This window comes from Rutilus rutilus (assembly GCF_951802725.1).
Source record: "Rutilus rutilus genome assembly, chromosome: 1".
NCBI lineage: Eukaryota > Metazoa > Chordata > Actinopteri > Cypriniformes > Leuciscidae > Rutilus > Rutilus rutilus.
The window spans coordinates 15247989-15274469 of NC_140209.1; the positions used below are offsets into that span (position 1 = coordinate 15247989).

At 38.9% G+C, this 26481-nt stretch overlaps 2 protein-coding genes across 2 annotated transcripts in view; both read left to right on the plus strand.

The window, feature by feature from the left end:
- The first annotated feature begins 2188 nt into the window (after nucleotides 1–2188).
- Nucleotides 2189–26481, plus strand: part of LOC311291165 (uncharacterized protein) — a 47728-nt gene continuing 23435 nt past the window's right edge. Inside the window, exons 1-2 of the mRNA XM_084410044.1 lie at nucleotides 2189–2289; nucleotides 16437–16730. The gene's annotated coding sequence lies outside the window, so the exon portion shown is untranslated. The remainder of the gene's footprint in view (nucleotides 2290–16436; nucleotides 16731–26481) is intronic.
- Nucleotides 16479–26481, plus strand: part of LOC311291031 (uncharacterized protein) — a 226217-nt gene continuing 216214 nt past the window's right edge. Inside the window, exon 1 of the mRNA XM_084409864.1 lies at nucleotides 16479–16495. The gene's annotated coding sequence lies outside the window, so the exon portion shown is untranslated. The remainder of the gene's footprint in view (nucleotides 16496–26481) is intronic.

The window sequence follows — 26481 nt, forward strand, 5'->3', positions numbered from 1 at the left end:
GTTTATATTAAGAAGTACTAAAGAACAATTTTTAGTATATTAAGTACAAAATACGTGCGTGAAAATAGAGCACTTTAAATACATTATGGAAGTGTATTAAGTGCACTTAAATAAAATGTATTTTTTAATCTAGGAATACATTATAAGTATAATTTGTATATAATTACATATTATTATTATTATAATTTAAATAGTTTATTATTGTATTTAAAGATGGTTTCAATTATACTAAAACTGGTAACGAAATACATTTGTTGAAAATATGAAATAGTATATTAAAAATACACTTTAGTTTATCTTCAGTGTGTCTCAAAAAAGCACAATTGAGTACACTAAGATGATCTTAAGTTTATATTAAGCAGTACTAAAGATAAGCTTTTAGTATATTAAGTGCAAAATAAATGTGTCGAAAATAGAGCACTTTAAGTACATTATGAAAGTGTATTATGGAAGTGTACTAAGTGCACTTAAATAAAATGTATTTTAGTGCATTTTTTTTTCACCTGGGTACACAAAATCCCACGGTTTAACACTAGGTTATTGACCGGCAAGTTATTGAGCTTATTGAATGGTTGGTTGAATTCCGGGAAAGATACACATGTAAGATACACCACATATGGTGATGATCCATTCAATACATTACAATTGCAAGGGCTCTGCAGTGTTCAGCATGGTTCAACCGGTCATTTGCCCACTTTAGTGAGTAATCGGACAAAGAGTGGGTTCGTGGGATGGGGGCGTGGCTTGGGTTAGGTCTGCGGGGGTCAACTGTACATGTGGCCACTTTAGTCGGTAATCAGACAAATAGCGGGTTAGTCGGATGGGGGCATGGCTTGGGAGTGGTCTGCAGGGGTCATTTGCCCACTATAGTGGGTAATCGGACAAATGGCGGGTTCATGGGACGGGGGCGTGTCTTGGGAGCGGTCTGCAGGGTTCGGGGGGTCATTTGCCCACTATAGTGGGTAATCGGACAAATAGCGGGTTCATGGGATGTGGGCATGGCTTGGGAGCGGTCTGCGGGGGTCTGGGGGTCATTTGCCCACTATAGTGGGTAATTGGTCGAGTAGTGGGTCCGTGAGACATGCTGTATAGTGCTATAGTACTATGTCCTAATGCCCCATTACAGTGACGGGGACACTATACTGTCAAAGAGCATCATCCTTCGCATGAGATGTTAAACCGTGGTCCTGACTCTCTGTGGTCACAAAAAATCCCAAATTTGCCCAGTGGCAGTGGCCTCTGTCCATCATGGCCTCCTAATCATCCTCATATACAGTATGTATATGTATATATATATCAATATATATATATATCAATATATATATATATATATATATATATATATATATCAGTGATGGGCGGGTTGATCCGAAATGAGCGGGTGCCTGCGGTCACCCGCGGTTACGAGTCATCCATCCCTCCGCTCCCCCGCTCAAAGCTAGCCTACATCAGGCCGCTCCGCATTATCGCTCAGCGCTCAACGCAGTTTGCTCCGCGCTCCACTTAAATCGCCCCCCCGCTCGCTCCAAAAAGGAAAAAAAATCTACATGTATATAACTTTTAGCTTAGACCACAGCCTTACCTCCTAAAGAACTAATGAGCAACAACAACATTTTTCAAATAGAAATGTTTTATTTCAAATTACAAATTAGGCCTATGTAAGAAGGAATATAGACAGACTAAACAAAGTCCTGTAAAATTAAACGAATAAATGGGCCAAATATACGAGTATATTTTATCTATTTAGTAAATATATTTCGGGATGTATTATTCAGTCCTTTGAAGAATGGAGAGGATAGAATGAAGAATGAGGATATTTTAGGAAAAGGTTTAATGGACATACAGATATATAGAGCACTAATTGTGTTTATATGATTCAGGTTTGGGATTTAGAATATAATTTGCTTGAAACGTTGAACCCGCCATGGGGGCTGAGTGTGAACGGAGGAGCTGAACACGCAGCGCCGGATGAAGCGCAATGAAACCTCTATTGCAGTAATGAATAATGATGATGTATGTGGGATGATAGAGTAAGGTTCAACAAGGAAATATAGATAGATGGTCAATGGTCCATTTGTGAGAAGGAAGAGGAAACAGTTTTAAACTTCAGACTTATCACCCAAGGTTAATTTGCCATCCATCCAGCACAGTAGGTGGCGATAATGCTCCTTAGGAGTTAATCGCATTTAAACAGGAAGAAGAAGTTAGTAGTGAGAGTGACCACGGGGTGCACATCGTAGATATTTCTGAAGTGCATAGTTGTTTGTGCATGTGTGCGTTCAGAGACATGTGAGTACCCTGGTGTAAATGTTTATATGTGTATTTTGGTGCCTTAGGTTTTTTATGAGTGTTGTCTATTCTGGGATACTCAGTTAGACATAAGTGGTTGTTTCACCAGTGTTTGATTAAAATGATTTAAAAATCAAAATGTTATTAAGCTGCAATTTTAATAGATATAGAATATTAAATTAATTTTAAATGCATAATGCATTTATTAAAGGAAAAGAGACTGCTAAATGCTTTACTGTGCATTGACTGCAAATGAGACTATAATGAGCCACGTGAGACATATCAATTTTAATAAATATGAATATAGTGTTTTACTCTTGAAACAATAGTGCTTTGTGGTGATCTTTATCTGATCATTTTCAGTTTCTGCACATATAAAATGTTATAATTTTAATGACTACTTTGAGAAAACCACTTTTATGATCCCAGACCAAGGTTACACAATTTAAATTTCTGGATTGTTTTGAAAGAGTAATATAAAGTGATGTGTTTATTTCAAAGTGATTTTTTTTTTTTTTTTCAGATTACATGATTTGTCAGTGTATTTTATAGTTCTTTAAAGTAGGTAATGCAGAATAGGTGTTCATATTTTACTCTTAAAGTCTTAAGTGTCAAACTAACACTTTGAGGGTTGTTCCCATATTTACACTTTTAAAGTGTTATAATTAAGTATATTGGTGTTGATTTACAGATTTCAAATTTGCTGTGTAGTGATTTAATGTAGTTATTATAAGATCAAACTTGCTATATTTAGATTAATTTGGACATTATGCTGCTGTAATTATTTATCTGTAGTGGTTGAGGAAGATGAGTGTCATTGTTTGATTTGTCAGTGTATTTTACAGTAGGTAATGCAGAATTGGTGTTCATATTTTACTCTCTTAGTGTTCTGCCCTACAAAGGCTTAGAGCAGTATCAGCAAAAACGACAAACTGAGAAAAACAGCTTTTTGTGTTTTTCTAATATCCAATTAAATTTAACAACAAAGGGTACAATCAGATAGATCAAAGAAATGTGAATATATTTGGAATGTTTGGCGTGTGGAGAGGATGGCGAGGTTGTGGGTTTTTTGGCGGTTCTTACTGTAATTCTAAGCTGAAAAAGTGTCTGTCAGTTGGGTAACAGTTGGGCTTTTATGACTGTCAATATAGCCAGCATCAGAACGTTAGCAGCTGACTGTGCAGCGAATTAATGTCTGGCTTGTGAGACTAGCGTCTAGCAACATTGTTATGGATGCTGCCGCGGTCTCAGCCCGGCAACCTCCGTGAACTTCTGGTGAACCCCGTGAGTCTGGGGAGGAGGGGGCGGGGGAGACGACTCAATCCAGTATTTTGAATTTGTACTGAGGTAACTAGGCTACTTTAAACACTAGCTGTCAGTATTACACATTCATTTTGACCTTTAAGGTAATTTCTCTAAGGTATTCCCCAAGGTATCCTTGCTATCCCAATGCTGTAAATAAGCTAATCCTAGCTAGAAAAAGCTAAACTTACCAATTGTTGGTGCCTTGTTGTTTAAGGAAAGTTTCAACAGCATTTTTCCTTGTGAAGTCATTTTGACAGTTCCTTTCTCTGAGAGAGATTTTATAGCATACGTATACATAAAACCTGATTCATGCTATTTAGTTCTGGTGAACCCCGTGAGTCTGGGGAGGAGGGGGCGGGGGAGACGACTCAATCCAGTATTTTGAATTTGTACTGAGGTAACTAGGCTACTTTAAACACTAGCTGTCAGTATTACACATTCATTTTGACCTTTAAGGTAATTTCTCTAAGGTATTCCCCAAGGTATCCTTGCTATCCCAATGCTGTAAATAAGCTAATCCTAGCTAGAAAAAGCTAAACTTACCAATTGTTGGTGCCTTGTTGTTTAAGGAAAGTTTCAACAGCATTTTTCCTTGTGAAGTCATTTTGACAGTTCCTTTCTCTGAGAGAGATTTTATAGCATACGTATACATAAAACCTGATTCATGCTATTTAGTTGTGTTAGGGGTTAACAGTTTAGGACCCAATGATCAGATGTTTGAAAGAAAGGAGTCAGAATTATAAAAAAAACTGAAGAAAAGTTTTACTGAAGATAGTTTGCAGTTTCATCAGCAGAAGTCAGCTTCAAGACTCACACAGGAGTTCGTAGGCCGCCCCGCTTACAGTTACAAAGATCACAGCAGTTTCCAAGGTCTAAGCTACGTCATTGCTTACAGGTTGAATGATTCTGATTGGCTAAGAAATGGATAAACATAGTAATTTTCCACACATATGCAGATAGACTGAAGCATATCTCCATAGATTATGCCGCTGACACTCAGACCCTGAAGGCAGGCACGTCATGACCTTCCAGGTTGCAGATTTGGGTTGCTGAGCGCCAGCATGTCCCGAACAACAACTCAGTCAATCTCCAATAATGCCAGTGGTTCCTTAACCTGTAAGCAAGAAGACTAACACACACACCGACACACAGCTTTTCCAAGGTTGGATTTGGCCAGACTCTAACTATAAACAGGAGTCTCGTCTCAAAACATCAAGATAACAAGTTCTTTCTCAAGAAGAGCTACATTTTAGTCTAACTGGAAAATAAGGCTTTAACAAAGAAATGGTGCCTTAAACTATTGGCTTCAACGACCCCTATGTGTTTTAACATGTTGAAGACCTTTCTCAAACACAAAACATTATTAAATTAAATTTGTATATCAAATATTTATATATTAAATATTTAATTTCTGGAAGCTGGGATAAATAGGCAAGCAATGTTACTGCATTCAAATATCAAATACAGACATTAAAGAATACATGAAAAGAACATTTCAGTAATCACACTGGTAACTTCTATAACAAATTAAAGGGATAGTTCACCCAAAAATGAAAATTCTGTCAGTAATTACTCACCCTCATGTTGTTCCAACCGCGTAAGACCTTCGTTCATCTTCGGAACACAAATTAAGATATTTTAGATGAAATCTGAGCCTTGTCTCACTCCTCCATAGGCTGCTAGGTGGCCCAAACTTGCTGGCCCAGAAAAGTTTTTAAAGAGATCGTTAATATAGTCCAAGTGGCTACAGTGGCTCAATCTTAAGTATATCAAGCGACGAGAATACTTTTTGTGTTCGCAAAAACAAACAAAAATAACGACTTTATTCCACTATTCATATCCTTCTCTCTGGGCCTCGTAGTGTTTTTGCGCTGCGCGTCTGTGTTATACGTAATCACGCATCACACACATGACCAGCGTCGGCCAATAGTGAGCCTACGTGGTGACGTGTAACACAGACGCGCTGCGCAAAAACACTACGAGAACCAACTAGAGGTCGAGAGAGAAGGAAATGAATAGTGGAATAAAGTCGTTATTTTTGTTTGTTTTTGCGCACAAAAAGTATTCTCGTCGCTTGATATACTTAAGATTGAGCCACTGTAGCCACTTGGACTATATTAACGATCTCTTTAATAACTTTTTTGGGCCAGCAAGTTTGGGCCACCTAGCAGCCTATGGAGGAGTGAGACAAGGCTCAGATTTCATCAAAAATATCTTAATTTGTGTTCCGAAGATGAACGAAGGTCTTACGCGGTTGGAACAACATGAGGGTGAGTAATTACTGACAGAATTTTCATTTTTGGGTGAACTATCCCTTTAAAATCTCCAGAGAAGTCATTCAACTCATTTCATATTTAGAAGGAAAAATATTGATTAATACCTTGATTATAATCACTCATTACATACATTGAAGCAGCAGTGGATTCCAATCCACCCCCTTCAGTTGTAACAAAGGCAAACTGCAGTATCATAGTGAAACCAAGGCAGTACGGGCAGATACTGCATTCTGCCTTGGTTTCACTCTACTTTTCTATACAATACTGCAACTAAAAATGTAAATTTTATATAATAAATGTATTAGATAGCCTAGGGGTGGGAGATCTCCCACTTAGAAATCATGGAGCGGTCTGAAATTGTCATCGTAGGTGCATGTCCACTGTGAGAGACATAATCTAAAAAAAAATAATTATTTGTATGATACAGCTGCAAATAAGTATTTGAATTTTGAACACCTGAGAAAATCAATGTTAATATTTGGTACAGTAGCCTTTGTTTGCAATTACAGAGGTCAAACGTTTCCTGTAGTTTTTCACCAGGTTTGCACACACTGCAGGAGGGATTTTGGCCCACTCCTCCACACAGATCTTCTCTAGATCAGTCAGGTTTCTGGGCTGTCGCTGAGAAACACGGAGTTTGAGCTCCCTCCAAAGATTCTCTATTGGGTTTAGGTCTGGAGACTGGCTAGGCCACGCCAGAACCTTGATATGCTTCTTACAGAGCCACTCCTTGGTTATCCTGGCTGTGTGCTTCAGGTCATTGTCATGTTGGAAGACCCAGCCTCGACCCATCTTCAATGCTCTAACTGAGGGAAGGAGGTTGTTCCCCAAAATCTCGCAATACATGGCCCCGGTCATCCTCTCCTTAATACAGTGCAGTTGCCCTGTTCCATGTGCAGAAAAACACCCCCAAAGCATGATGCTACCACCCCCATGCTTCACAATAGGGATGGTGTTCTTGGGATGGTACTTATCATTCTTCTTCCTCCAAACACGTTTAGTGGAATTATGACCAAAAAGTTCTATTTTGGTCTCATCTGACCACATGACTTTCTCCCTTGACTCCTCTGGATCATCCAAATGGTCATTGGCAAACTTAAGACGGGCCTTGACATGTGCTGGTTTAAGCAGGGGAACCTTCCGTGCCATGCATGATTTCAAACCATGACGTCTTAGTGTATTACCAACAGTAACCGTGGAAACGGTGGTCCCAGCTCTTTTCAGGTCATTGACCAGCTCCTCCCTTGTAGTTCTGGGCTATTTTCTCACCTTTCTTAGGATCATTGAGACCCCACGAGGTGAGATCTTGCATGGAGCCCCAGTCCGAGGGAGATTGACAGTCATGTTTAGTTTCTTCCATTTTCTAATGATTGCTCCAACAGTGGACCTTTTTTCACCAAGCTGCTTGGCAATTTCCCCGTAGCCCTTTCCAGCCTTGTGGAGGTGTACAATTTTGTCTCTAGTGTCTTTGGACAGCTCTTTGGTCTTGGCCATGTTAGTAGTTGGATTCTTACTGATTGTATGGGGTGGACAGGTGTCTTTATGCAGCTAACGACCTCAAACAGGTGCATCTAATTTAGGATAATAAATGGAGTGGAGGTGGACATTTTAAAGGCAGACTAACAGGTCTTTGAGGGTCAGAATTCTAGCTGATAGACAGGTGTTCAAATACTTATTTGCAGCTGTATCATACAAATAAATAGTTAAAAAATCATATATTGTTATTTCTGGATTTTATTTTTAGATTATGTCTCACAGTGGACAATTTCAGATCCCTCCATGATTTCCAAGTGGGAGGACTGGCAAAATAGCAGGGTGTTCAAATACTTATTTTCCTCACTGTACATAATTCAGTACGATATAAATTAACTTTGTTTTGCAAACTGTACTTTATTAGTAATAGACTAAAAACAATGCAACTACCTCTTTAAAAAAAAAGTTGTGTTTTGCAAAATGTAAACATTAGAACACAACACAATATAACATTTTTGCACATTATATTAATATAAAAGATGAGGATAAAAAAAAAAACTGAACAAAATAAATAAGACACTGCTCTGCTGCAGGTAAAATGTGCAATAAAGCAAACATGCTTTTGAAATTACAAAACACTTCTTTGGTAAACACCAGTGTAAACTGTAAGTGTAAACATGCAGTAGAGGTGGTCAGTAACAAAGTAAATTTACTTAAGTAGATCTGTACTTTACTTGAGATTTTTTTTTTTTTTTTTGAGAACTGATTACTTTTATGCCTCTATTTGAAAGATGAATATAATACTTTCTACTGTCCTACATGTTCCCAAAGGTTCCAAAGTAAAAAGCATGAAAGTATTTTCTACAGCAAGTAGAACTAGTTGTACTTTTACTCAAGTATTAATTTTATTTAACTGATATACTAATTATTATTATTATTATTATTATTATTATTATTATTATACTGCACTGTCTGTAACATAATATGAACTTTAAGACCAAAATGTAGTTGTCTATAATATACATATAAATCTTAACCTTTTAATTCTAAACTTCAAGTATTATAAACTTCCACACAAAAAACTAAAGCAGCCAACTGTTTCTTTGACTTACATTTTCTTCATATTTTGGGACAAAAACACCAGCCTGTCCACAGCCTCTGGCTTCAGAGAAGCTCTCTGACATGTAACTATATTCCCACCTGTGCTGAATGCCCTCTCTGAAGGGCTTGAAGCAGGGATGCACAGATACTTCCTGGCTAATTTCCCAATTCTAGGGAAATTTACCTCTTGAGTTTTCCACCAGCTTAATGGATCTGTGTCTAGGGATGCACCGATACCATTTTTTCCAGAATCGATCCAATCCGATACCAAAAATTCTGAGTATCGACCGATAGAATTTCTATAACTCTGTGTTGAACTGATAATCACTATTTTGTGTGTTAAACACAATCTACTTAATACAGACAACTTCATTATAAAGAAAAACAACAGAAAAAAATATATGATCATAATCTGATATAAATGCTAGATTAACTAGATTAGTGGATAATTCAGCAGTAAAATTTACGAGTGCACAATAATTGTATAAAATCTGAAGATGTTGTGAAAAAAAAACAACGTTTTGTGGGGAACAAATTAGAGACAATAAGTGTAACATTAAATCTGGTAAAACATTACACATTGCTCTTTGTATCGTTGTAAAATACATTCATGAAAAACAAGATAAAAAAAAATCAATTATTTTATATATAGCTTACTATAAAATTTAAACATTTTTTTAAATGTATAGCACAGCTGTTTAATGAGGTAGCAACATATAATAGATAAGACGGAAAAAACAAAAAAGGCTATTAATAATCTTTCATTGCGTCACTGTATTATGATATGAAAGGCTCCAATACAGTGCGGCACAAAGCACTTATGTGCGTCCCGAGCGCAGAACTCAAGCAACATAAGTCACAGCGTGCAGCGCGTCAAGTCCGCATTGAAAAGTTTAAAGCACAAACACATATTGATGCGTAGTGTATTATACAGTATACACTCACCTAAAGGATTATTAGGAACACCATACTAATACTGTTTGACCCCCTTTCGCCTTCAGAACTGCCTTAATTCTACATGGTATTGATTCAACAAGGTGCTGAAAGCATTCTTTAGAAATGTTGGCCCATATTGATAGGATAGTATCTTGCAGTTGATGGAGATTTGTGGGATGCACATCCAGGGCAGGAAGCTCCCGTTCCACCACATCCCAAATATGCTCTATTGGGTTGAGATCTTGTGATTGTGGGTGCCATTTTAGTACAGTGAACTCATTGTCATGTTCAAGAAACCAATTTGAAATGATTCGAGCTTTGTGACATGGTGCATTATCCTGCTGGAAGTAGCCATCAGAGGATGGGTACATGGTGGTCATAAAGGGATGGACATGGTCAGAAACAATGCTCAGGTAGGCCGTGGCATTTAAACGATGCCCAAATGGCACTAAGGGGCCTAAAGTGTGCCAAGAAAACATCCCCCACACCATTACACCACAACCACCACCAGCCTGCACAGTGGTAACAAGGCATGATGGATCCATGTTCTCATTCTGTTTATGCCAAATTTTGACACTACCATCTGAATGTCTCAACAGAAATCGAGACTCATCAGACCAGGCAACATTTTTCCAGTCTTCAACTGTCCAATTTTGGTGAGCTCGTTCAAATTTTAGCCTCTTTTTCCTATTTGTAGTGGAGATGAGTGGTACACGGTGGGGTCTTCTGCTGTTGTAGCCCATCCGCCTCAAGGTTGTGCGTGTTGTGGCTTCACAAATGCTTTGCTGCATACCTCGGTTGTAACGAGTGGTTATTTCAGTCAAAGTTGCTCTTCTATCAGCTTGAATCAGTCGGCCCATTCTCCTCTGACCTCTAGCATCAACAAGGCATTTTCACCCACAGGACTGCAGCATACTGGATGTTTTTCCCTTTTCACACCATTCTTTGTAAACCCTAGAAATGGTTGTGCATGAAAATCCCTATAATATTGTGCACGAAAACTTATGGTGCTTTATAGTGTTTGTGTGCCACTTGTGGGGCTTAACAATAACACTGAATAGTATAAGCACAATATCGGATTTGGATCGGCCTCGTCTGACCGATACCCGATCCGGCAAAAATGGCAGTATCGGAGCCGATACCGATACTGAGTATCGGATCGGCGCATCCCTATCTGTGTGACTGTCTATCTCAGGTTTCATGAGGTAGCTCTGCATTTCCTTTTCAACTGCTTTTTGGAGAGACTCTAGGCTTTCTGTGTTTTTTTTTAAATAACTTCCAAAATATTTCTTTATCTTTTTTGCAGGCAGTGTCTCACTGGTGCCTTCATCCTTAGGTACTGCTGTAGTGGAATGAGATGCTGCCGCTTCTGTTGCAGCCAGGTTGTCCTCATCATTTCCCTGGGCCATAAGCTCAGCTTTAATCGCACTCTCAATGGCCAGGATTTGCTCATCCTTATTGTAGCGATGTTTGAATCGAGGGTCAAGTGTAGACGCCATCCCTAGCAGCTCCACCACGTTGTCTCCAGCTAATTTGCTGTTCAGGTATGTCAGAATGGATCGTTTGATGTCTTTGGTCAAGTCTGTATCATCCGACTGAACTGCCAGGACATCGTTGTTGAACAAGGACAGTACAGGTGTAACGTAAGAAACTGTGACCTGTTGCTCACCGGACAGAGCATCTGTGAACTCCAACAAGGGACCAAGTGCTTTGTCTATTGATTTCAAACTTCAACATCTTGCCATGTAGGAATTAGGTGCCTGTGCCTTTTGTCTTCAGACAGTACTTGTTGTATGGCCTTGTGCTGCTCCAAAATCCTTTCGATCATCCGCTGCCTTGAGCCCCACTCTGTTATGAGTGAATGTTGGGAGAGATTCATCTGTTCTTGTACTTTTGCCAGAGCTTTTTTTTTCCAGATGTTGGAAAAAGCTGCCACAACTTTTTTGCAGACTCCTAAGGCTCTGTCAATGCAGGGATCTTGCATGCTCCGCTCTGCGGTAGGGCTGCACGATGTGTCGTTTAAGCATCGATATCGCGATGTACGAATCCACGATAGTAACATCGCAGGATGTGCGATGTAGGCTGTCGTAGTTGATCCGTTATTCATTAACCGTACGGGCCAGCTGCTGCCCGGCCCTTGACGAATGTGATTCGCGGATTAATTGCACAGCTTAACCATCATAGAGTTAAAGTTTATCATTTGCATGTGTTTTTAAGTCCTGTCAGTTTAACAGGGCGCATATAAGAACGAGAGAGAGAGAGAGAGAGAGAGAGAGAGAGAGAGAGAGAGCTTCATCATCTTAAAACAACACGAGCTCTCTCACGAGCTCAACACGAGTCCATTACAGTTATCCACCCTGCTGGTGATGAAAGCATGAACAAGTTTCTTTAAACTCTTGTCTGGAAACAAAGCATCTAATTCTTGCAATGTTTTTCAGATGATAGTATGCTGATTTAGTTATTGCTTTGACATGACTACTGAAACTAAGGTCTGACTCTAGTCTCACACCAAGATTCCTGACTTGATGTTTAGTTGTTTGACCCCTAGAGTGAAGGTATGCGTTCACCTTGAGAACTTCATCTTTGTTTCCAAACGCAATGACTTCAGTTTTGTCTTTGTTTAACTGAAGAAAGTTTTGGCACATCCAACTGTTGACTTCATCGATGCACTGGTACAGGGAGTCAATGGGGCTGTAATCATTAGGCGATAGGGCTAAGTAGATCTGTGTGTCGTCTGCATAGCTGTGGTAAGAGATTTGGTTCTTTCTCATTATTTGGCTCATTGGGAGCATATACAGGTTGAACAGGAGTGGCGCAAGAATTGAGCCTTGAGGGACTCCGCATGTCATGGATGTCCACTCAGACTTATGGTCTCCTATACTCACATAATAACCTCTCCCATCTAAGTATGACCTGAACCATTTTAGGACTATCCCAGAAAGCCCCACCCAGTTTTCCAGCCTGTCAAGAAGTATGTTATGATCGACAGTGTCAAATGCAGCACTGAGGTCGAGTAGCACCAGCACCGATAATTTGCCTGAATCAGTATTTAAGCGAATATCGTTTATTATCTTTATGAGTGCTGTCTCTGTGCTGTGGTGCGGTCGGAAACCAGATTGAAAATTGTCAAAGTTCGAGCATAAGAATTTGTTCAGCTGATTGAAGACAACTTTTTCAATTATCTTGCCTATGAAAGGAAGATTTGAGATCGGTCTATAGTTGCCTAATATGGTCTTATCCAGATTGCTCTTTTTCAGGAGGGGCTTGACAACTGCAGTTTTCAGGGAGTTTGGAAAACTCCCAGAGAGAAGTGAGGCATTTACCACTTCTAGAAGATCTGCTTCTAAACTGTTTAACACACTTTTGAAAAAAGATGTGGGAAGTGTGTCAAGAGCGCAGGTTGATGTTTTAAGGTGCTGTACGGTTTCTTCCAAAATGTTGCCATCAATTTCTTTTAAGTCAGACATAGTAGCTACTTTCTCAGGTGGTCTGATCTGTCTGACCCCAGGGCAACTCAAGGATATGCTGATCACCTTTCTGATATTATTGATTTTCTCTGAGAAGAAAGAAGCAAACTCACTGCACTTGTTGTCTGAGAGCATTTCACTGGGAATCTGGCTTGGGGGGTTTGTCAGTCTCTCTACAGTAGCAAAAAGAGTGCGTGTGTTGTTTAAATTTCTGTTTATAATATTTGAAAAGAAAGACTGTCTAGCTTTGCCTAGTTCCATATTAAAAGCATGAAGGCTGTCTTTGTAGATGTTATAATGGACTACAAGTTTTGTCTTCCGCCACATGCGCTCTGCTTTTCTGCATTGTCTTTTCATATTTTGCACTGCTATTACTAAACTGCACTTCTACAACATTGTTAATTTCAACATTTAGGCTATAGCCTACATTGAAATCAAAAGTTGTACAGTATTTGTTAACATAGTTAATGCACTGTGAAGTAACATTACCAAACAATGAACAGCTGTCTTTTTATAAACTAAGATAAACAAAGATTTATAAATATAGTAACAAAAGTATTGCTCATGGTAAGTTCATGTTAGTTAATATGTTAACAATTCAAACCATATCCTAAAGTTACAAACAAATAATTTACTCTGTAATAATAATTATAATAATAATACTCTGATGTTTAGGGGGGGGGGGACAAAAACACTTCATTTTATTTAAAATAATAAAATATTATTCAATAAAGTCTTTATTGTTCTTTTATATATTTAAACATCTCAACAACAACAAAATTTAACCTGAAATATCAATAATTGGTTATAGTCCATTTCAAATTTAAATACTTACCAATGGCAATGTGAAGTCTGTGGCCAAAACATGAAAGTCGCTGCCAGTTGTTGATCTTCAGAGCACTGACCACATTAGCCCCGCTGTCAGTGGTGAATGCAAACCATATGTTCATCGTCCAAAGACCATGAGGGCAGGGCATCTTTTAGACCCTGAGCAATAAGTTCACCGATGTGGTCCTCTGGGAAGTATGATGTCTGAAGGCAATAGCTCTTTAGTTGCCATTCTTCATCGACAAAATGTATTGTCAGAGATAGGTACGGCTCCGAGGTTCTGCTGGACCACAGATCGGAGGTTGTGGCATAATAGGTGACATCCTGCAATTTATGGGACAACGTTTGTCGACAAGACTCGTACTGAAATATCTTCTTGAAGGATTATATCTGGGATCTAAAGCCTGTGACATTTCTTGAAATCCATCCTTCTCGACTGATTGAATTGGCAACATAGACCTTGCAATAAAACTTGTTACAGAGTTTGTAATTGAGATGATGGAAGAGGTTGGTTGTGGCGCTCTGCTTTACCGCGATCTGCTTGCGACAAATTCTACAGATGGGCGACGTTTGTCGCTCGTCATTTTTGTCAAAACCAAACCATCTCCAGGCTAAAGAAGCTGACCCACGTCTCGCTGTTAGCTCTTCTGGCACTGGTTCTGAGGATGACTGTGTATTTTTCGCTTTTTTCGCTCATTTTTGTGTTGTTGCACTCAAAGCTAGAAGTGACTGATGAGTAACATACGCACGGCACGCTGTAATGACGTAAGACGTCAGGGGCACTGAGGCATTATGGGCAGTTCCCTGGATTAATAAAAATGTTTTAGTTTGTACTTAAAATAAGGTTTTTTTTCTAGAAGTTAAAAGAAGCCCTGTTTGGAGGCTATTCCGGTGGATCTCTTGGGGAAATGTATTCCATCTTTTGGACTCATCATTATACAACACCATTTTCTAATGATGCAATCACGAAGCTCGCCACTTGAGGACGCCACAGACATTTAAGAAAAACGTTTTAACTTCTGACTTCAGTTTTCCGCAAACAACGCATATTTGGCCTTTTCTAGCAGCTATTTTATTAATCGTACATCGGCTTTACTCTTTGTGTTTTTGGGATTGTTGTTTCAACCTAAGAAACGTCATAACACACAGGTATGAACTCCGTAGTTGTATTGCAAATTAGTAGCAGCTTACTCTCGTGCAATTGAGGAATGATCGGGATTTTGTACAAAAAAACATAAAATACAGTCAAACAAACCCTACAGTATTAAAATCGCTACATATAATTGTTTAGAAGATTATAGTGTGTGTTATTTGTTTTCTCTTTAACTTCCTTCAGCTCTTTTCATGTTTGGGGGGTCGGATTGTACAAATTATGAAATATTCGATATCCCAATTTTGCATATCGTCCAGACAACAATTTGGATATTATCGTCTAAACGATATATCGCCCACCTCTAAGGTAGCCGTATGAAATTTTAACAGATTGAAGAGCAGATCCTGCACTTTTTATTTGTGCCAAAAAATGTTTTAGGAAAAATTGGAGATACTGCTATTAGCCTTTGTAGGGCAGTGTTCATGTTGTTACTCTGTGTCGGTGTTGCGAGAGGCAACACTTTTGAAAGTCTCGAACTAACACTTTGAGGGTTGTTCCCATATTTACACTTTTGAAGTGTTGAAATTAAGTATATTGGTGTTGATTTCCAGATTTCAAATTTACTGTGTAGTGATTAATGTAGTTATTATAAGATCAAACTATATATTTAGATTAATTTGGACATTATGCTGCTGTAATTATTTATCTGTAGTGGTTGATGAAGATGAGTGTCATTGTTTTTGTGTTATTGATGTTTTGTCATAGTGTGAGAAATTACAGTATTGTCTTTCAATGGAGAAGTTTAATAGTCTAACAAATAATGTGTTTCTAAAAGCAAACACTCAGAATAAAGTGAGATGATCTGCTGATGACCCTGAATGGCTTGTTGAATGAGTGTTGATAGTCTGAGGCTCATCAATATGAACAGATCTGCTGAAAACACTCGTTATTTCATGACAATAAAATAACTGTTTTCACCTCATTTATTATGCTGATGTCTTCAGATCTCCTGTAAATTGACACTTAAAGTTCATTTCATTGGTGTCAGCAGACTGAGGGGATTTGTTGGCTACTATGTTTATTTCTGTGTTTATGATTTTAACTGTTTTTCTTAGCATTATTAAAGGTGCGTTGCGCAACATTTCATGTTAAAAATACCCGTTTTTCTAACCCATACATGCTTAAACAATTGCCTGATGGGCTGAATGAGCCCTTCTATGATCACTGCGATTGCCTCTATAATCCTGTACAGTAAAATAAATAAGAGGGATTCGGGTCGGAATCGACTGGGCGTGACGTCATGCGCGTTCACGCTCACCTGGCTATGTCTGGCAGGTTTGTGTATTCGCCGCCATTATCCGCATCAGCGAAGACAACTCAAGCGACTTTTGCAAAAGTAGAAGATGGATTCAAAGAGACCGGCTTCTAGTTCATCCCAAACCCCAACGCAAACTCCACGTAACCGCGTGCACAACTCTGGTTGCAGTTTCGCGTGTCGCCAGAAGGGGGCATAGTTCTGCAAAAACTCAGAGACTTGCGCAATGCACCTTTAATATTTGGAAGAATTTCTAGATACCTGTATTTTAATGTTGAAGCAGAATAATGTTAGGATTAGCGATACAAATAATGAATGAATTCAGTAACTGACATATTTTAGATTTTGGGCAGATCAGCTCCTCCCACACCAATTACATCATCAATGAAGCTCCTCCCACATCAGTCACGTGGTCAGTGAAACTCCTCCCACATCAGTCACATGGTCAGTGAACTCCTCCCACTGTCATTCTCCAATAAATGCTGTAAATTCCCATCAGCTACAAGTGAAGACGAGCATCAGAGCATCAGAGCATCAGGAAGAGCTGAAATCTGCAAAGACTGAGTTTATTAAAGAGGACAGTGAGAACATGAGTGATCCAGAACCCTGCAGAATGAAACACACTGAAGATCCTGAAGAACAAAGAGGTTGGTGTTTATTCTTCATTCATTCATGATGCTGAAGAACATTCATGTTAGAAACATTCAAGCACTTCATCTATCTAGCACTTCACTATTTAGATAAACTGTTCAACTTTGAAACGGTACAGAATGTTCTGAGTTTTTCTTCAACAAATGGTCAGTAAAGGGAGGTTTGAGACATTTTTTATATTGATTGTCAACATCAGATCAAGCTAATACTATTTTAACTGTTTTATTTTACATTTATTTTATATCTGGTTCCCAATTTTGCAACAACATTACCATAATTTTAGAAGATTCTTCTTACAGTAACGTTGATAACAGCGTTGATGATTCAGCACTGAGTGTGTCAGATAAATTTACCTCATTCATGAAAAGTTTCAAGGACAAAAAATCAATTTATAAAAAGGCTTCAAATTATCATATTTTATAGCAATTGTCAACTTTCTATGATTTCATATGGGCTCACTTTCATGTCCTTTCACTTTATATTTCTCTCTTTGAATTATTTTGATGTACTGAAAATGTAATTTAATACAATTTTCTTTCATGTCAGACCTGATGGAAGTGAAGGAGGAGAGAGAAGAACTGAGTGAAGTGAAGGAGGAACATCATGTCAAACCTGAAGAAAAATCTTTGAGTCGCTCAAAGACTAAAAAGACATTTTTAAAGAAAAGAAGAGACAAGAAATCTTTCACCTGCACTCAGTGTGGAAAGAGTTTCACACGCAAACAAAGTCTTGAGCTTCACAATAGAATCCACACTGGAGAGAAGCCGTTCACATGTGATCAGTGTGAAAAGAGATTCTCATGTAAACGAAATTTTGCACGTCACATGATGTTCCACACCGGAGAGAAGCCATACACATGTGATCAATGCGGCAAAACATTTATCTGTGCATCACACCTGAAGTCACACATGACAGTTCATATGAAGGAGAAGCCGCATTCATGTTCTGTGTGTGGAAAGAGTTTTTCACAGCTGAGTAATTTACATAGACATGAGAAAATTCATACTGGTGTGAGAGAGTACATGTGCTTTGAGTGTGGGAAGACTTTTACTACAACAAACTGTTTAAAACAGCACCAGAGAATTCACACTGGAGAAAAACCTTACAAGTGTTCACACTGTGACAAGAGATTCAGTCTGTCTGCAAATCTGAAAACACATGAGATGATCCACACTGGAGAGAAGCCGCACACGTGTGATCAATGTGGAGAGAGTTTTGCCTTTAAAAGTGACCTGAAGCGACACATGATGATCCACTCTGGAGAGAAGCCGTTTAAGTGTGATAAATGTGGGAAAGATTTCAGTCGATCTTTTTCCCTTAAAGAACACACGAGGATCCACACCGGAGAGAAGCCGTACACATGTGATCAATGCGGAAAAACATTTAACTGGGCATCAGAGCTGAAGAAACACCTGACAGTTCATACGAAGGAGAAGCCGCATTCATGTTCTGTGTGTGAAAAGAGTTTTTCACTGCGGAAATATTTACATAGACATGAGAAAGTTCATACTGGTGTGAGAGAGTACATGTGCTTTGAGTGTGAGAAGACTTTTACTACAGCAAACTGTTTAAAACGGCACGAGAGAATTCACACTGGAGAAAAACCTTTCAAGTGTTCACACTGTAACAAGAGATTCAATCGATCAGAAAATCTGAAAAAACACGAGATGATCCACACTGGAGAGAAGCCGCACACGTGTGATCAATGTGGAGAGAGTTTTGCCTTTAAAAGTGACCTGAAGCGACACATGATGATCCACACTGGAGAGAAGCCGTTTAAGTGTGATAAATGTGGGAAAGATTTCAGTCGATCTTCATCCCTTAAAGAACACATGAGGATCCACACCGGAGAGAAGCCGTACACATGTGATCAATGCAGAAAAACATTTATCTGGGCATCAGACCTGAAGACACACCTGACGGTTCATATAAAGGGGAAGCCACATTCATGTTCTGTGTGTGGAAAGAGTTTTTCACTGCGGAAATATTTACATAGACATGAGAAAGTTCACACTGTTGTGAGAGAGTACATGTGCTTTGAGTGTGAGAAGACTTTTATTACAGCTGCACATTTAAAACAACACCAGAGAATTCACACTGGAGAAAAACCTTTCAAGTGTTCACACTGTGACAAGAGATTTAATCGATCATCATCTCTAAAAATACATGTGAGGATCCACACTGGAGAGAAGCCGCACACGTGTGATCAGTGTGGAGAGAGTTTTGCTTTTAAAACTCAACTGAAGCGACACATGAAGATCCATGCAGTGGAGAAACCACATCACCACAGTCTGAGATCACTGTAAGTAGTTTATTTTCATGTGCTGAGCAACAAAGTCTCTTCTGTGTAAGTTAGACACACATCACGCTATAGCCAAATCTCTCCTCTCCACCTATAGCCGGTGTGTGGTGAGCACAGGACACTTTGTTGATTGATTGGTATCTATTATACCATGGTCTGGGTGAATACTCGATTGTGATTGGCTGCAGGGTGTCCGTTAAAATGTGATAGAGGACACCTAAATCAGGGCTCGCAAAATCGCCTGCCCGACGTCCCGGGGCTATTGTGTTTTCCAGTCGGGCTACCAAAATGCATAACCGGCCTGCCCGACGGGCTATCTGAAATAGTGTTTGCTTCAGTCTTGTTATAATCAGATTCAGCGCGTTCTTCGTCTTCAATCCAAAGCGGCGCCGAGCACGTCAGAAACAGAGAGGAGTGTGTTCATCTGAGTCTCATTGGTCTGCGGTGCTCGTCAATGTCAGAATATTGAGATGACCAATCAAATTAAAGTAGGCGGGCTTTATGTTCACAAGAAGCTGCTGAGCGCGAATTTGAGCAGAGTGACTCAACGCTTCAGTTTACGGTCAAGTGCGAGATAAGATGTAAGTAGCTAAACTAAACATTTCATATTTGACAGCTTTTTTAGGTCATAAATGTGAAACAAATGACAAAAATAATCAGGCAAATGAATATACTTTTGTCGAATTTCGCCATTTGGAACTGAAAATAGGCCTATGTAATGTGACTAATAATTAGTTTACTGTCATTGTGGGGGGACATTATCATTAAAGTAACACTATGTAACTTTTCAACCTTCATAATATATTTCCAAGACCCTTGTGATGGTACATCGACTTACAATAGGTTGAATGACACGTCTTCCATAGCCTGACGGGGTCTGTATCGCTTTTACTGGCACTATGTAACTTCAGGGTTCGGGTAGTAACCAGAGCACAAAAAGAACTACAAAATTCGACTGCTTTACGGCATACGTCACTTCCCCCACCACTTCCTCACATTTGGACGTGAGAGGCCAACCAGCGTTTGTTTTCGGCTTTCGTGCGTATGTTTTTGTCATGGGGGCTGTTTACATCTGGCCATTTCATGCGTTTTCTCAGATCGGATAGCTATCCGATCATGAAAAGACAGTAACTTAAATGCCCTCCGAAACTCATTCGAGACAGATTTGAATCCGATCGTTCAAACCACTTCAGGAGGAGGTCTGAGACGCATTCCAGACAAAACTGGACAAGTGTAAAAGCATCCGGATGTTGAAACCACATATGTAAATTGTACTCCCCCTAAAAATGCTAAAAAAATAAATGATAAAAAACGTGTGAGAGCGTGTTATAGGCTATATGTAATGTTATTGCCAGATATGACGACGCTCCTGGAAACACGCATCACCGCAGATGAGCAGCTGAGCATCTATTCATCAAGCCAACGTGCAAACTATCGCAAATCAAAGTGAAAGTAAGTCGCAGACGCTTAACACACAATCATCATCATTAAAAGTAAAGAAATGAAATGATCTTACCAGGGCTGTTACTGCTCTCTCTTATTGCGGTCATTTTAGCTGATGATCAATAAAATGCAGTTCATTTGCTTTCGGTTGCACTCCATATAGCACGGGAATTAAAGATCGGATTTAAATCCGTTTCGCAAAAACACATTTATGTGTTTTCGCAAAAACACATTTATGTGTTTTCGCAAAAACACAACACAACATTTATGTGACCAGGTGTAAATGGAATCGGTTTGATAAATCAGATAGCTATCCGATCTGAGAAAACGCATGAAGTGGCCAGTAAATAAATCTCTTATTTGTAAACTTGTTTGCGTTCTATGTTGTTGCGCTTGCTTGTAGTATGTCATTTTTTTACGATGCTGTTCATTCATCCATTGTTGATAATTAGACCAGTCCAATAATTTCCACATATGTCTAGCTAGCTTTCTATTATCAGAGCTGTCTTACGTGTTTTTTGCGTTATGTTTTATTGCCTGGCTTGCCTCACGAACTAGTTTGCCAGCTGAACTCAGGTGTTGTGAGGTGTATTTATCACGTAGTCCTGAGGGATATCAGACGACGCTGTTGACGTTGATTCCTGCGATTATCATGAGTTTTCAATATCTCACATAGTTATCAGGACATAAATAAGCCTAATGTAGAGGTTGTAAATAGTGTAAACGAGCACAATTTGCAAACTATTATGATAAATTGCAATAATCATGTCTAATGACATCATAACGGCCAATGTTATGAAATAATGCAAAGTACATTTAACTGGGGTATTTACGACAGTGCAAGTATTCCACAGCGACTCTAGGGGTCGCTGTTTGACAAAAACACAATTTCTACATAGTGTTGCTTTAACAAAGCCGTTTTCATCACAGGCACAAGATTAATAATGAATGTGTACATGTTGAGAATTAATATACAATTTGTAGCCTTCAGTAAATTAAAAAAGTTCAGCTTTAGGTAGGGAGATGAGGAGACTGAGAGAAAAAGAAAGAGTGATGGATAAGTGAGAGCAGGTATCATCTACTGCCTGCTGACATGGTTTTAAAACGATTTCTTATCCTTTTTTGGCCTTCAAACGTCTTGAAATGGACATATCCGAGAAATAAAAAATGTAAACCCCCTAATAACCTTAAATGTAGGACCTCTTTGATTATAAAGCCCTGTCTACGGCCCTGTATTAGGAATAAGATCAATAATGAATGTGTACATGTACTATTGTGAATGAATTCAATAAACTTAGTTAGGCTACCTAGCTTTCCTAGTAGCTTTCAGTAAATGAATGCATCTGAGAAAAATCAACCTATCAGTTGACCCTGTTTACTTGTTTCACTGACAGACAAAAATGAAAAGGTCTGCTGGCAACTGCTTGAGCCTATCGAGCGAGACCTAGAGTGATGTCATACCCAATGAGGGCGCTTCACGCCCTCTGCGTCACGTCCCGCCGAGACGGGCGTGGCTTAGGTCTATAAATTTCCATATCTCTGATTTTTCACAGTGAAGCAACCAGAGCGCGTGCATGCATGGCAGGATACGCAGTACTCGTTCCTCTCTCTAGAGAGAACCGAGGTTACGTTAGTAACCGAGTACGTTCTCTTACGAGAGATACTCTCGTACTGCGTAGAATACGCTAGGGGAACCTAATGTAAAACGCCGTGTGTGCTGGGATCTGACACCATAGACCAGGGGTGGGCAAACTACGGCCCGCGGGCCACATACGGCCCGTTAGGCTGTTTAATCCGGCCCGTCGAGTATTTAAAAAAATGTCTTAAGATCGCATTCATTTTGCCTTTTTCTTGCAATACTTTGCTTTATATATATTGCGTTGCATATATTTGACAATAGGAATATCAGATATTTCATGCCATAGCTAACAAATGTAAAAAAGGAAAAATGACATAAAAGCAGATCATCATTCATTCAGCGCTGTTGTGGCTGCGGTGTGTCACGTAACAAGCTAGACGCGTCACCATGGAAACCAAACAGACCGCGACTTAAGCGCATAGACTTGGTGCACGTTAATGTTTTTTTCCTTTTTTTGAAAACTCACAGAGAAAAAAATGTTTGGTAACCGCTTGCACACGTTTAGTTTTTCCTTTGATTTGTCTGCTATTTAGTTTGCCTACTCTGGATTTGTGGATGGATCCTCCTGACTGATTCCGTTAATCCGTTTACCGACCTTTATCGCCCGGCTTTCGACTAACGTACGCTCCCCTGTCTGCCATGTACTGAACCTGGTTTTGTTCATTAAATGTTCTGATCTGCCTTTGCTTTTTATGTTTTATTTTATTATACTTAAAATAAATTTGTATATTTGTTTATTTCGTTTTTCTTTTCACAAATGTATGACTTTTGGAAGTGCAAATTGATTGCCATGCAGTTAATAAAGTTGAATTAACGTAACCTTCTGTCATTTTTACTCTTCTAAGTGTACACTTAGGGGTTTTGTTTCTAATTTATGGTTAGGCCCATTAAATAATAATAAGGATAAACAATATTTAAAAAGTAGGCTATAATTATCGAACATCTGACTAATTAAAAATTAACCTCAAAACATAACATGCGGGGGATATCTAGCATAAAAAATATATTGTCAGAATGTCGTCTCTCAGTTGTTGAATTTCGCGCAGACGTTGCCACAACGTAAATGTGTCATGAAAGTGCGAATACCACGAATTGTAGGCTATTTGTAGTTCTTATGAAACGCAGTTTTCGCGTGCATATGATACGCACTTAAAGGGGTGGTTGATTGCTATTTCACTTTTTTCATTTTAAATACTGTGTAATGTTGCTGTTGGTGCATGAACAGTATCTGCAAAGTTGCTGCGCTGAAAGTTCAACGTAAGCGGAGATATCGTCTTTTAAAAATCAGGAAGTTTAATGCCTACAAAAACGACTCGAATGGGACTACAACGAGATACTTCCCGGGTTTTATACGTAACTAACCCATACATTTACATCAACCCTCCCTCCGGAACATGTTCTGCTGTCGAAGAGGAGGAGTTATAGTGGAGAGAGCTGTAGCTGTCAGGTCTTCTGTGTTCAGGCTTCCTACAGACGCTGTAGTTCGTCAACAATGGTTAAAATTTAAGTTTGATTATGTTCCTGACAATTACAATCGTAGTTTAGCTCTCTGTGCTGCGCATTTTACGGAAGACAGCTTCCAGAATCTACACGAGTTCAATGTCGGATTCAACAAGAAACTATTACTCCAACATGAAGCAGTTACAGCTTTAAAACCAGAGGCCACAACCTGCAAGTAAGATTTAATCATTTTAAATGTATTTGCCTGTATAATTTAAGACGTAATGTTTTAGTTTTATCAAGGATGTAAAAAAATGGCTTTAGTATATGACAGATGCGTATAAACATTTTGGACCCGAATTTGTAATATGTACAAATTTTGTAAATGTATTTTCCATGTATACGTCACTTTATGACGTATTTTTTTTATTTGATCAAGAACGCAAACCAATGCCAAAGATGTTTGGTTATAGTAGCTAGTTAGTTCGATGTTATTTTGTGTGTATAAGAAACGTGTGCAAACTTCAAAAAATTATCGCAACAGCAAACTTCAGCTGCTGTTATCACATGTACACCTAAAGAAAACGACAAACTGAGTAAACTACCGGTAAGTTTTGTGAATAGTTAAACGGTTGTTCATTCTATCAATAAAACAATATGTTTAAAAAACGGTATTACTCAGTCCTGTATTCAGTTATATTAAATGTTTAATCAGGGGGAAAGCGTATCTCAAAAGCTAACAAACAGCAGTAGCATTTTCAAGTATCAGCGTGTGTAAATTCTTTGAGAAAATAATAATAATTAAAAAAAAATAACCATTCAGAAACGTTTAGTAAGAGCCGTGTTTGCGGAGGTTCTGCTTGACTCTCTTCATCACCGCTCTCTGGGTCTGATTCTGGCTCAAACTGATGAGGCAATATTGACACCATTACATTTGACCGGGCCAGGAGCACATGTAACTGTCGCCCGTAAAGGTTATGGGCGTGAAGATTCCGGACGCAGTTTAGCCAATTACAACACACCGGCCGAACTAACCAATCTGAGCTCATTGCCTCTTTCTGAGGGAGTGGTTTCATAGACTCAGGAAGTCAACCGGTCGTTCAAATGACAGAGGAGGAAGCGGCTTACAATAAAGGTGAAATTTATGAAAAATAAGGCGTTTTTTAACAAACGAAACACGAAGACATGTTATATTGCAGCCCATAAACACAATCAAGCAAAGAAAAAAGGCAGTAAACCACCCCTTTAAAGGGATAGTTCGTCCAAAAATGAAAATTCGGTCATCATTTACTGACCCTCAAGTTGTTTCAAACCTGTATGAATTTCTTTTTTCTGCTGAACACAAAAGAAAATATTTTGAAAAATGTCGGTAACCAAACAGTTGATGGACCCCATTGACTTCCATAGTATTTTTTTTTCCTACTATGGAAGTCAATGGGGGTCCATCAACTGTTTGGTTACCGACATTTTTCAAAATATTTTCTTTTGTGTTCAGCAGAAAAAAGAAATTCATACAGGTTTGAAACAACTTGAGGGTGAGTAAATGATGACCAAATTTTCATTTTTGGACGAACTATCCCTTTAATGGCGTGAAATAGGCACGCACTCCGCACCCCTAATCCTAACCAAGGGGTTTACAGTGTGCAGCATATGCACGCAAAAAGAATGATGAAATCGTGTTTCATAATCTGCTACTGGGCCCGGCCCTCTGTCAAATTTTAAAACCCAGTGTGGCCCTTGAGCCGAAAAGTTTGCCCACCCCTGCCATAGACTCAAAGGGCGACAGCCCGGAGTTCATATAGTGCACAATCAACTCAACTCAACTCAACTCAACTTTTATTTATAAAGCACTTTCAAAACCATTAGAATGGACCAAAGTGCTGTCCATAAGTAGGCTAATCAATAACTCTAAAATACATTCAGACATTATTACATTAAAACAAGACACAAAGGAATCAAACAACAAATCACTCATAGTTCTCAGACCTAATCAAACGCCAAAGGCTTGATTAAATAAATAAGTCTTCAATTCCTTTTTAAAAATATCCATGCCTGATGAGGTTTTTAAGGATAGTGGCAACACATTCCAGAGTGCAGGAGCCGCAACAGAAAAAGCGCGATCTCCACTACGCCTCAAACGAGACCGTGGGACGGTTAGTAGCATGTTCTGAGAGAAGCGAAGATGGCGTTGAGACTGATAGGGAATTAACATGTCTTTTATGTACTCAGGAGCTTGACCATGTAGTGCTTTAAAAACAAACATCAACACCTTGTATTGTATTCTGTATCTAACTGGTAACCAGTGAAGGGATATCAATAAAGGTGTTATGTGATCCCGTTTTCTGGTATTTGTTAAAAATCTCGCTGCAGCATTCTGGACACGCTGAAGACGAGTAACCAGTGATTCACTTATGCCCAGATAAAGAGCATTACAATAGTCCAGCCGGGTTGAAACAAAGGCATGCACAACAATCTCTAAGTCCTTGTACGAAAGGATTGGTTTCAGTTTAGACAGTTTTCTTAGCTGGAAAAAAGATGATTTCACAACGCTGTTAACTTGACGATCAAAGCGTAATTCAGAATCGAAAAATACTCCAAGGTTCTTCACATAACTTTGCATATTCTCGGACAGTAGTCTATTATTTACAGCCAGAGCATTCCCAAGCTCCTTGTTCCCAAACCTAATAAACTCAGTCTTATCCTCATTTAATTGTAAAAAGTTATTTGCTAGCCATCCCTTTACCTCAGTCAAGCACTTATAAAAATTAGTAAAAGATGCACAGCCATCACACTCCAAAGGAAGGTACAATTGTAGATCATCAGCATACAAGTGATAGTTAATATTATGCTGCTTAAAAATAGACCCCAGGGGTAACATATATAATGAGAACAGAGTCGGACCAAGGATTGATCCCTGAGGAAC